This window comes from Parasteatoda tepidariorum, chromosome 7 (genome assembly GCF_982258835.1).
Source record: "Parasteatoda tepidariorum strain Cologne lab strain chromosome 7, Ptep-v5.0, whole genome shotgun sequence".
NCBI classification, from domain to species: Eukaryota; Metazoa; Arthropoda; class Arachnida; order Araneae; family Theridiidae; genus Parasteatoda; species Parasteatoda tepidariorum.
In genome coordinates, this window is record NC_141761.1 from 27,239,442 (window position 1) to 27,249,284 (window position 9,843).

A 9,843-nucleotide genomic window follows, 5' to 3' on the forward strand; every position below is an offset into this window, starting at 1 on the left:
TAAAAGAAAATACCAGTGATGATTGCTGCAACTATACTATGCTAGCTTACGACTCGTTAATAAAAACGGAAATCATTGAGATTTCTTAAATATTTTTTTACTGTCTATAAGTTACGTCAGGTAAGATTACCTTCGCTCGGCAAAAAGTACTTTTTGTGGTTTTTATACATGTAAATGAGATTGGAGGTGAAAAAATTGATAAATAAAAGGACTAAGTTGTTTCAAGAGCTTTAATTCCATTTTACTTTTTCTCCCTGCTCTTATGTTACTTATAATTCGAGCAAATTAGCTCCAATTTTTAATTAATTATGTTTTTTATATTGTTTGAAAGACGCCGCGGAGCTACAAAAAATTTCAGAAGAGACCCATGGATGATGCGGAAAACAGTTTTAAAATTCTTTTTGTTACTATTATAAACTATTGTTGTTAAACACACACTTTGACAAGCGACTAGGGACAGGACGATTCCATAATACAAACGGACTTAGAAAATTTAGAAAGGGGAAAATGAGCTCGATATCGGGAAAACGTTGCTGGTGAGCAAAATATCGCCTTATTTTAGGCGCCAACATTGGAAGTCAAATTTTGGCGGGATTTTCTGGAAAAAAAATAAAAAAACTTAACTAGGGTCATCGAAAAAGAAAGAATTGATTATTAGGCTTTACAGAGGAGACAGTCAGATTTGATTTTCTTTTATCTTCAAAGAACGTTTTTGATGTAGAGAGGTACGTACCTCAGTACTGTTGACAATTATCGGTCGCTGTTCCAGCAATTCTGTACATGTTGGAGGAGCAAGAGGGGGGGGGGAGAGATCGTGAAAAGAATTCCGTGTATAAACCGGGCTGTGGCACTTGACCTTAAAAAAACATCAGTGTAGGGTATACCGGGCAAATGTATATCGGACAGTGGCACTTAACTAGACCTTGTATATATTTCAGACATTTACCAAAAGTCTAGTCAACTAGACCAAGTATAAGTGCCACTACCCGGTATACCCTGCACTGATGTTTTTTTAAGGTCAAGTGCCATTGCCCGGTATATATTTGCCCGGCATACCCTACACTGATGTTTTTTTAAGGTCAAGTGCCATTGCCCGGTATATATTTGCCCGGTATACGCTACACTAATGTTTTTTAAGGTCAAGTGCCATTGCCCGGTATATATTTGCCCGGTACACGCTACACTGATGTTTTTTTAAGGTCAAGTGCCATTGCCCGGTATATATTTGCCCGGTATAAGCTACACTGATGTTTTTTAAGGTCAAGTGCCACTGCCCGGTATATATTTGCCCAGTATACGCTACACTGATGTTTTTTAAGGTCAAGTGCCATTGCCCGGTATATATTTGCCCGGTATACCCTACACTGATGTTTTTTTAAGGTCAAGTGCCATTGCCCGATATATATTTGTCCGGTATACGCTACACTGATGTTTTTTTAAGGTCAAGTGCCATTGCCCGATATATATTTGCTCGGTATACGCTACACCGATGTTTTTTAAAGGTCAAGTGCCACTGCCCGGTATACCCTACACTGATGTTTTTTAAGGTTCAGTGCCATTACCCGGTATACATTTGCCCGGTATACCCTACACTGATGTTTTTTTAAGGTCAAGTGCCATTGCCCGGTATAATTCTCACATTTCATACTTGCCTAAAAACATCCAGCATTCTATACGATGCCGGCGTTTCATACTTTGCCGGTCACATACATATATTAAGATCTAACTAACTTTAAAGTAAAGAAAAATTTAAAAACAAAAGCAAAACAGATAACAATAATAAAAACAAAGACATAACGAAAAAATTCAACAAATAACATATTTTATGCGAGTTCGAAAATGACAGCAAACGTCGAAAAAAATAAACATAAAAACAAATGCGAACGGTGACGGTAAACCTTTGAAATTTAGCCAATACGCCAAGGAAGCGTACAAAAAAATCCCTAATATTCTCAGTGTAATTACCCTCTTTCCCTATTTTTACTCTTCCGACGAAACTCTAAGTTTTTAACATTATGGAATCGTCCTTCCCCTAGTCGCTTGTCACACTTTGATGCACAATTTTCATTATTTGTGGTTTCTATTAAGAAGTTTCATGTCATAAACTTTATAGTAAATACTTTAACTCTAAATAAGATTTTATAAAACAATCAATTGAATATTTATAAGAGAATAATTAAAATAATGCACCGTAAGTTATTTTTTCACAAGTCTTGTTTTTCACTCTCTGAGGTGAAAAAAACTTTTTCAAGATAATCAAAAGAGATCTAGATTAAAAATACTTCGTTCAATTAATTCAGAGTATTCCTTTGAAAGAATTTCATGGAAAATGTTTCCTTTTTAACTTTTAAATAAAACTGAGTAGAATTCGATTTTATCTTTATATTTGACTCATAAAAAACAGTTCTTTACATTGGGGAAGAATTTGAGAGCAGTAATTCTACGAAAATCAATTACTTAAATAGCGTTTCAAAATACCAGTCACAGTTAAGATGGATATTTAAAAGTTAAATATTTCTTATTGCCAAATAATGTGAGTGTAATATCTATTTATAATATGAGTTCCCAGTCTCCAACATTGGCCATCAAAACAGCTGTCACAGTTTCAGTTTATGTCCCATGTTCGAGTCACTCTCTCATTAGATACTAAAGCATAATATCACGCATAGATTTCGAACCCATGGCACTCGAAGAACAAGTATGAATTTGGGAACTCAACCGTGAAAGCATCTCACTATTAGGCCGGAAAAAAAGAGATTTTAAGCCGTGAACCACCTTCCACTGTTTATATTTTACGTCAGCAATGTGGTCAGAGTGTGACGAGTGCAGAATCAACCAGTCACCTTTGGGATTCGAACCTGCATTGGCTCATTCGGTGGTGAGTGCCTTATCCTCTGAGACACTGTGGCTAAAATTTGAAGTGGTGGAGAAATTCGCAAAGCTTGGCTGAGAAATTAATATTTAGGAATAAAACAATATAACAGTTAAAGTCCATAACAAAATTAAGTATGGCAACCATTGCTTCTTAAGACCATTAAGGTCACTTTGGCGTAAGGAAATATTTAAGGTTCAATTTTCTCACAACAATATTCTTGAAAACAATTTACGAATATTTAATTAAACTTGCTTTAACTTATGTATCTGAATCTTGGACATTGACTAAAAAAGTTAAAGCTCCCTGTCAACTTTTTTGAGAAAATTTAGTAAAAAAAGAAAAAAAAATTCCTTTGGTGGTAAGTACTTAAAAATTAATGGAATTCAGAAAATATATAGAATTATAGTTAAATCAACAAAAATCTCTGACATATTTTATTTTATTAACATTCATAGGTTAACATGGCTAACTATAACTGGCAACACAAACGCTAACAACATTAAAAAACTATTTATATCCAAACCAACCGAAGCTCAAAAAGAAAAAAAAAAGGAGCAGCCGTACTCATTTTGTTGGGTTACCTCAACGATGATCTAAACATTTAAAAAAAACTGGATAAAAAGACTAAGCCGAATTTAAGGTAAGGCGACATTTGGTCACGATGAAGGCCAGGCCCCAGCCTAGGTTGTCGCGATACAGAAGATGGAGCTTTTGAATACGTGTGCCGTGTAATCTAATAATACAAAGCCAAGCATGAATTGAATATGCCTTTCGACGCCAAGCATGTATATGCCTTTCGACTTTGTGCATCTTTTCATAGTGTTTATTATAACTATTTATAGATTTTTTTTTTAGAATTTTTACCCCTCACGAAGAATGGGTTTTCAGCTAGTTTAATATGAAGTAAATCATAACTAAAATCTTGTAAAACTGCTTCGACAACTTAAATCATCTGATTAAGTGAATTTGAATTCCATTCAAAAGTTATGTAAAGTCAAAACTACAAATTTTCTGTATAAAGTTTAGCAGAAAGAAGCTCTTGATGAGTGTGATGTTATTTTCAGAGTGCATGAAATTATGCACTTTATGTTAGTTACTAAATAAATTATGCTGAAATAGATAAGGAATAAAATTCAGAAGTTAGCTTACCCACTCTAGAACTTTCTTTTGTCACTTAGCTTTACATTACCTTTGTTACCCATATATATATGGGTGATTCTCACGAAATATGACAATTCACTGTCCCTTGCTCCAAGATCTAATACTATAATACTAAAAGAACTTTTTTTAAAGAAATTAATAAATTGCATAGCTGTTAGCATTTCAAAATGATTTTGCACTAGCATTGACTGTTTTGTATAGTTAAAAATTTTTATTCAGCATCAAAATGTCATTTTCCTGGCATGTCCCAAACAATGTTTCCAATAATAACTAGCTTCAAAACTTCCCATAAATTTTTCAATATCTAATTTTTTTTTAAATCTCAACCGGTGTAAGCATTTCTAGAATATACGCTGAGGGTGTTATTTACAAAAACTTCGTTTAAAATCATTTTTTCTGCCAATAATTTGTTTGTCCCAAGAAAATCTGTCATTTTCCTGGCTACTTCTATTTTGTGGTTTATAACCAATCAATTTCAGGAATCAATTTCTTATGTTAATAGATTGATTGATTAGATACCCTCCTATATGAACATCTCTTGTTGCATGAATAAGGAACCAATTTTCTGGTTCAAAATCCATTTCAGAAAATTTTTCAAGATGAGTAGGTTTTTGTGTTGTCATTTTCCTGGCTTCTTGAAGTCATTAATAACATTAACTCCACAGATTTATCTGAGTTATTTTAAGAAATCCTGTTGTTTTCTGCAGAATGTGAACGTCTTAGGCCGAAATATTAAATTAAAGTAAAGTTATATGCTATAAAATGGCGAGTTTGTCATTATCCTGGTTGTCATTTTCCTGGGTTATGAATTCCAGGACATTGAAGTGTTGCCAAATTTTTTTTTTAACTGCTAATACTGTAAGGAGGAAAAGAAAATATTAACGTAATACCAAGTTTATGTATGGTTGTAATATGGTTGGATGTAATCAAAGTTATTTATTTATTTAATAATTGATTATTATGCACAATTTTATTCTGTACATATCAACAACAAAAAGAAATTTAACTCTTTCTTCAGTGGATAAAAAGAATTAATTTAAGCAATTTATGGTCTATCTAGCATAAAGGCTTAAGTTGAGTTACTTACCATTAACTTAAAAGGACTGTTTTTTAAACTTCTAAGCTAATAAGTTATTTTCTTGGTGGCATTCAATATTTGGTGAATTTCCATTTTATTTTTTTCTCTCGAGCAAATGTCAATAAACTACACTGCAGTCTGTAAGATAATAATAAATGTAACTAAGGAAGTATACAGAAAAAATTTTAGATTATTTTGAAGACTTTAAATTTGAAAAAATTTTTGGTCCGAAGTGTCATGTTTCAAAAGAATCACCCATATATATATATATATATATATATATATATATATATATATATATATATATATATATATATATATATATATATATATATATATATATATATATATATATATATATATATATATATATATATATATATATATATATATATATATATATATATATATATATAAAAGGAAGGACTTGTGAGTCAGTCTATGCACTTAAACTTCAAAATCAATTGCTCTAGGGTTCTGAAATTTGAACAGAGAGTGCGCGTTGAAATTTTATCTCCATATCCAGAAACTCATTCAAAAATTATTGATTAGGATTTCAAAAGAAAATCATCTTATTACTTGATACCGTATCTTTGACTAAGAACTGACAATTAAAGCAAAAAAAATAATAAAAATTATTTCATCTTTTAAAATAAAAGCATCAACTTCTTCCTTTATAAGTTAATTTTTTTCCAGTATTAAAATAAATTCTCTTTGATCTTATATTTTTGTAATCGAATTTTTTGATTATAGGTAAAAAAAAAGGTAGATTTAATAAACAAAAACGTAGATGGCAATATTTTATTCAGATAGCAATGTAATGTGCCATCTGTAAATATAATTGATGACAAAAACCAATTTTTTAATTAAGAATTACGCCTTATTTATACATTAGAAAGTTTTTTGAAATTAACTTTGTTTCCTATATAGTTTGTTTATTTAATTCAAATTTTAGTTAAAATAAATATAACACATGATAAAAATTAAAAATTCTAAAAAATAATATCAAGAAAAGACTTATTATTATAAATTATTTTGATAAATAAATCAATATATTTTGAAATACTTCTTAAAAATTTATATCAACTAAAAAAATATTTAATATATAAATAGTTCCTTTAGTAGTACTTTCAAAAATGCGGCTTTATTACAAAAACAAAATTGCTTAGAAATAAATATTTTAAAAATCTATTAAATATTTGGAAATATATTTTATCTGGATATTACATAGAACTTGAGCTGTTTAATCAAATTCATATTGGAGATCAAAAGATATTGAAAAGAATAGAAGCAATGGAAAAAGTAGAATCCAAGCAAACAACAGCATATTTTGTATACCAGGAACTTTTGCAGGGATTCATCATTTCTAAAGATACAACAAAATTTTATGAAATGTTAAGATCAGTTTTCCTTGATATTGAATAGAAAAATTTAAAATTATTATTTAAAACTCGATAAAATATTGTATTACCCTTAAAGTTTACTAAAAATAGAATTTTGCGAAATGAAACACCTTGTACGCAAAATGAAAGTGATATCTCGTATGCGAATTTCCTAATAATTGTTTTGTAAATGTCGCATAGACGTTTTAAAAATAATTATTTTAACATTTATTAATATGAATATGATACAAAAGCTAATCTTATGTTTCAACTGTGCGTCTAGAAAATATCTGATATGCAAAATTTAATGAAACAATACGGAGTTTTGTGAATTATTAATTAATGTGATTGTTTAACTACAAGTAATTGAAACTGGAAATAAATAATTTCTATTTGCAGAAATAAATTATTGCAATTTTATAGTCCTTGCAATAAAGTTATTTTTTTCTGGAAAAATTTTGCAGGAATTTTTATTTTTTGCATGAATTATGTTTTTTTGGGGGTGCTGAACACTTTGCATTTTGCGACTGAAATTTTTTCTGGGAAATACTTTTTTTTCAGGCAAAAACTGGAAAAATCCATTTCTTTGCATATAACGTTTTTTTGGTTTAAGATAGGAAATTTCTAACGTCATATTAGAAAACGAGTAAAAGTTTACTACAAGTTCTATACACATTATATCCTCGTAGGGCTACAAATCTAAGAATTATGAGTGCAGGAATAATGACTAAAGCATTGGAATGACGTCTCTCTCTGTACTTACGGAGAAACATGGAGAAGAATAATTCATAAAGGTTTCAAATTAAAAAAAAGAGTTCACTTGTGGGATGCAGTAATATACAGAAACTATTTTCACAGCCTGAGGGTACAAATTCCCCTCTCCTCCCCAACAACGATATAATTTTTTCTTAAACCTCCCCCAAAATTATAATTTTTAGGGTCTTTTCCATTTTTGATTTTTTGCTTAACTTCCGAAATTTTTATTCACTCTTGTGAGTTTCCTTATCAATTTTATCTTTTTATTCACCGTCCCCGAGAAGAAGGTTAACTTTTAACACCCACTCCTACCCAATAAACATAATTGTCTTAAAAACTTTTTTAAAACCACTATTTTTTGTCCTTTTCAATTTTGACGCAAATAAGGTTTGGAATGTGAGGATGTTTGGAAAAAAACAACGTTCTCCTTATTACTTGTGATCCATCCCCTATGCTGACCACTTGAAAATATGTAATTTTAAATGATAATTTTGATTAAAAAAAATCAGTCAAATATTTCTAGAGAAATGAAATTTTTAAAATGCATTTTTTTAAAAAAATTACTCAGAAGCTATAAAACCGATTTTGTTAAATTTCGTTTTTTGGTCTTTTAAAATTCCAAATTATTTTAAAGTGGTGTAAAAAATTTTAATCTTTAAAATCGATCATTATAAAATAAAACAATCAAAATCAATAAATGATTAGTAAAAATTATGTTTTGCATGAAATTAGATATACCAATTTTATAATTGTTTTCCAACATCTTCTGAGGGCCGGGATAGCCTGGTCGGTAGGGCGCTGGGCCCATGTCTGAGAGCTCGTGGGTTTCAACCCCGCCTGCCGAAGATTCCCCGTGTAGTAAATGGTGACTGATGCACGTTAAATCTGCCGAGTTGCAAAGTCCTCCATGTTCCCATAACAAATCAATACCTCTGAGGGTGATGGATTAGAGAACGATCGTACTCTGATTCAGGTCAAAATTACGATCTGTGGATGAAAGAATGGGTCCGCCTCATAAACGGGTGTGACATATGGGTGTGGCAGAAGTCGAATTCTTGGCCATAGATGGCGCCACTTGTAAACAAGAACAATCGCACCCCTCTGCCTAAACAGGCATACGTCAACAACAACAACATCTTCTGAATCGTTAAAAAACTTTTTGAGATGTAACGCAACACGTAAAGCGATATTGCTTAAACTTTCGACTGCTTTTTTGAATTAATTGACACCATATTTTCAGATAACGGTTTCTCTCCCCTTTTCATATTTTGACCACCAAAAATCTAAATTCTTCGAAAAAGAAAATAAAGTTTATGTAAGAAAAGTAAATTTTTTTTGCCTGATTTCATAACTTTAAGTGCAATCTGTACTATTTAATAATGTTATTTAGGCTCCCTTCTTTGAACCATTTAAATGGGATATCAATTAATGAAAATCAGATAATCATAAAAATGTTATTCAGGGATATATATGTTTTCTTTTTGGTAGGAGAGGGTTATTTAAAGGAAATTTAAAGGAAAATTTAAACGAATAAATGGCTTTTGTGCTATGTACTAAAGACATCACAAAAAATTATTAAATTTTACCATAGTTGCCAAATTTTGTTACATATTATAAAATCATATTTTATTATTTATTTTACCAAAATCATTACCCAATCGCTTCGGTAAAAATTATCGAGTATTTCGGTGTTCTCCCAGAGTCCGAAATATGGTTAAGGTAACCATATTCTGGTAGTTTTGTAGCATACTTTTTCTCAGTGAAAAGATGTCTCATAGAAAATGTATAGATATATTTTTTTACTTCGTGTTAAAAAGCGTCCATAACAATATTGTTTGCTATTATACAGATTTTATTAAATGAAGAAAAAAATTTCAGGTCAAGTAAACTGATTAGGATTAGTATATGCATAAAAAGACTTTTACTCTTATAAAGGCGGGAAGATAAAATATTAACAAATAATTTTGACTCATTGACGCTGTTAAATTTCTAAAGAATAAAACCATTGCAGAACCATCTACACATTTGAGTTAAAAAAAGTAATAGAAAAGAAATCTCGTGTTACAACTCTGAGTTAAAACTAATGGTTGTTTAAGTTACATTATGTTTGAATTTTTTATGTTTTTAGTTCTTTCCTGATAGAAGTCATTTTTCATTTTACAGAAATCGGAATTGAAGCGGAGGAAATAATTGGCTTCATAAGGTGCTCACAACACACTTATTACGATACGATTATTAGTTATCCGGTGTTGTGTAATAAAAATAATGAACAATGCACAAAATACTATGTATCGGAAATGCTAGAAAATAATTTGTCGAGTCGATGTTTTGCTGTCGTATATTCTGTATACGCATACGCAAATGCTTAACTAATGATGGAACTTAACATTTTAAAACATGTTACATGTGCTAATATATGTTATTTATATTAGTGTCGTTTGCCTATTTTCGTATTACAGCGGCTCTATATTACATTCTAATGTAATATTTTCATTGCGTTAATAAAAAAAATAATCTCTAAAAATTCTTATATATTGTTTTTCAACAATATTAATCATTTATATAATCATTCACTTTGAAATAACATCAAT